We start from the raw sequence: 3,997 nt of genomic DNA, 5'->3' as shown, positions 1-3,997 counted from the left end.
ACATCCCCAGGGCTGGGAGCACCAGGAGAAGCATTTGGGATTATTTAAATGTAGAAACTTGGGGGACGGGGAGCCCATGGCCAGGGGACGTGGAGGGGGGACTCCCAATCTGGTTCCATCCGGTCTCCCATCACCCTGCTTGGAGGAGGGGCAGCAGCCAGGCAGCCCAGCTTCGCGAAGGTTCTGGGCGCGCGGCCCGCAGGCACCTTGCACACGCCCTGCACGCGCCCTCCCCGCCGCTGAGATGCCCGAGAGGGAGGTCAGCTCAGCGAAGGGGCAGCGAAGGAGAGGTTCTGGGCGCGCGGCCCGCAGGCACCTTGCACACGCCCTGCACGCGCCCTCCCCGCCGCCGAGATGCCCGAGAGGGAGCTCAGCGAAGGGGCAGCGAAGGACCAGCCCAAGAGGAGATCCACCAGGTTGTCAGCCAAACCTGTGCCTGCAAAAGTGGAAACGAAGCCAAAAAAGGCAGCAGCAAAGGATAGATCTTCAGACAAAAAAAGTGCAAAAGGGAAAAGGGAAAAGGGAAAACAGGCCGAAGTGACTAACCGGGAAACTAAAGATTTACCTGCAGAAAGTGGAGAAACTAAAACCGAGAAGAGTCCAGCCTCTGATGAAGCGGGAGAAGAAGAGGCCAAGTCTGATTATTATCATATACCATGTCTTATCAGTGGTCTCTGTCACCCTTGTACGGTCCAGAGGAATATTTTTATTAACTATTTTGTAAATGCAAGTTTTTTTAGTAGTTCTAGAAACATTTTTAAGAAGGAAGAAATCCCATTTCATCCCAGTTTTTAAATGTAAATATTTTTTATTTAGGAGGTGAAATCATTTGCTGGTGGTTTATTTTTTGGTACAACCAGAAAGTAGTGGAATATTGAATTATGGGAGGCTTTGACTGTCTTGGGTGTCAGCTTAACATTCCATAGATGGCGTAAATTTTTATATCCTCTAATACAAAGCACACTGGTAATTTGGAGTCACATTGTATTTAATGTGTCTTGAACATTTAAAATTACTTCTATTCCCATTGTTTTTTAGTAGAATTGTTTCTTAAAGAAAACCACCCCTTAATCATTGCTCTCCCTGTTAGACTTCTGTACATTCTGTAAAATCTTTGGTCCTGGTAGACCAGTTTTCCTAATAATTTTGTTAGTGTGTTGTGAATGATTGAAAATTTGAGTATGTAGTGTATACGATATTACATTGTGAATTGGTGGGATTTATGTAACAGCTTACCAACATCTGGAGATATACTGGTACTTGATATCCTTGTAAGGACAATACCTCCAAATTTGAAGCTGGAAGTTCACTGGAATAACTTTTTTAAAGAATCATAATATGTGGCTTTTTAGAATTTCAGTACGTATGTTAAGAATTGTGTATAAATTGAAATGTCTGTGTAACGATGCTCAACACAACCAATAAAATCTCAGTTATGAAAGAAAATAAAAATAAAGGTAGAAACTTGTGGGAGGGGCCTGCAGAACTGAAACACAGACCTCTGAGGAGGAGGTGCCAGCCAGCTGGGGCTGGAGGCCCTTCAAGTGTGATGAGGCTGGATCAGTGAGAGGTGGAAAAACTGTAAACTGGCATCACCTGCTGCTACTGCAGCAAACTGCTGCTGCCCAGGTGAGGAAGACTCGCTTGGGTAATGAAGCAGGAACAGAAGTAAGCTGGAAGGAGAAAGCCCCTCTTCCTCTGCAGCCATGTGATTTCCTTCTGTCGCCCCCTATTGGCAGAGCTTAACAGGAGCATCTGGTAAAGAAGAAATGGTTTGGGGAAATCATAAAGCTGAGTACAGAGGGTGGGTTTGAAGCTGAGAGATCAAAGCTTAATGACTGGCACACCCTGTCTTTATTTCTCCAGAGAAATGCCCCAGTAAACCTTCTGTCCTCATTTCCAACAATGAGTACTCTTTTATACCCTCAACCTGGGTAATTTATCCAACAGATCTCAACCTCTACTTTGAAAATGCTACAAAATAATCTAACTCACAACCCACATTAGTATCCAAAACCTATTGTATCTAGGTGCCTCAGTTAAAACTTCTAATTTAATATTTATTACAATAATAATAGCTAACATTTAATGGGCATTTATTATGTACCAGGCAGTGCTATGCAATTTACATGTTAATAAATATTATTTAACCCCACTAACAGTTTTATTACTATTATCAAATATTATTATTGGTATTCATATGCTTTTATTATCCCCATTTTACAGATGAGGAAACTGAGGTGCATACAGGTTAAGTAACTTGCCTAAGGCCACACATCTAGTAAGTGATGGCACCAAGATATGAACCAAACAATCTGGTTGCACAACCTGCATTCTTAACCACTGCATTAGACTGTGTTAAGGACTGAATGTATGTGTCCCCCCCAAATTCATATGTTGAAGCCCTAACTCCTAATGTGGCTGTATTTAGAGTAACGAAGTAATTAAGGTTAAATGAGGTCATAAGGGTGGGACCCTGATCCATTAGGATTAGTGTCCTTATAAGAAGGCACCAGAGAGCCCGCTCCCTCCCCCTGCTGACACATGCACCAAGGAAGGGCCATGTGAATATACAATTTGAAGGTGACTGTCTGCAACCCAAAGGAAGAGCCCTCCCCAGACACCGACACTGTTGGCACCTTAATCTTGAACTTCCTAGCCTCCAGAACTGTGAGAAAATAAATTTTTGTTGTTTAAGCCACCCAGTCTGTAGTATTTTATTTGTTTTGTTATTTTTTGGGCAGCTGGCCAGTAAGGGGATCCAAACCCTTGACCTTGGTGTTGTCACCATCACGTTCTACAAATGGAGCTAACTGGCCAGACTTTCTGTGTTATTTCATTATTGCAGCCTGAGGTGATTAATAAAGACTGATAGTTTTATTATGTATCTTGAGTTGATTGGTGTCTTTTCTTTCTTTTCTTTTTTTTTTTTTGGCAACTGACTGCTAAGTGGATCTGAACTCTTGACCTTGGTGTTATAACACCATGTTCTAACCAACTGAGCTAACCAGCCAGCCTTGATTGGTTTCTAGGGGAAAAATTATATTGGAAATAATGCACCAGTGGTAGTAACCCCCCAACCAATTTTATTCCTCTCATATTTTGATAGTCAGACTATTTCATTCTTTATAGTTCCTCAGCATTAAGAATAGCCTTCCAGTGCGCTATTATTATCAAGGTTATTATAGTCAGGGGGAAACCATTTGGTGCCTCCTGGGAGGATATAATAAGTAAAAATGGTTTACCCTGGGCAGGAGAGGAAATTAGGAGGGTCCATAGCAACCACAGAGCCCTCAGTGTAGTTCTGCAGGCGAGTTCCTTCTAGCCTTGTGGTGACTGATTTTGCACACTATCAAGTTAATCACAACTACATATTCCAGCCCCTTTACCCACCCCACCCTCAGGACCCCAAAGGAACCATAAAGTAATTATAAGAACAATTCAGCTTCTCATGATTCACTATTACCAATTGTATAAACTCTCAACTCCTTGACCTGGTAGTTCTAAGACCTTCACTCTGTGGTCCCAACTTACCTTTTCGGTATCTTCTAATACTTTTCTAACTTGGCCTGTTTGCTTCAGTCAACTGCCTACTCACTGATCCCCAACATGCCCCTCATTTTCCCACCTTTGCCTTTGCTTGTCCTGTTCCCTATTTCTGGAAAGTCCTTGCCCCATTTCTGCTTGTTGAAATCTCAGTCATACTCAAAGACTCATTACATCTGTGAGGGCTCTTTATGTTTCAAGTGACACTCAGACAATAATGGGAATCTATTGACTCCTATACTGAGAAATACAGGGGCATCTAGCTTCAGGTGATGTCTGATCCAGCAGTTCAGACGGCACCATAAGTGACCTGGTTTTATTCCATCTTCCTGTCCTGTCTTTTGCAGTGTTGGCTTGTGTTCAGACAGCCCCTCTTGGCTCTCACCCCTCTCCTAGCAGTGGAAGTTATGGGCCATATTTTTCTTTTTTTTTTTTTTTTTTTTTTTTTTTT

General features: G+C 42.7%; 1 pseudogene; it reads left to right on the top strand.

The window, feature by feature from the left end:
• The first annotated feature begins 354 nt into the window (after positions 1–354).
• LOC103582015 lies at positions 355–685 on the top strand (annotated as a pseudogene).
• The last annotated feature ends 3,312 nt before the right edge of the window (positions 686–3,997 follow it).

Source organism: Galeopterus variegatus, unplaced genomic scaffold (assembly GCF_000696425.1).
Source record: "Galeopterus variegatus unplaced genomic scaffold, G_variegatus-3.0.2 Scaffold14628, whole genome shotgun sequence".
Taxonomy (NCBI): domain Eukaryota; kingdom Metazoa; phylum Chordata; class Mammalia; order Dermoptera; family Cynocephalidae; genus Galeopterus; species Galeopterus variegatus.
This window is presented reverse-complemented; position numbering and strand designations above follow the sequence as displayed.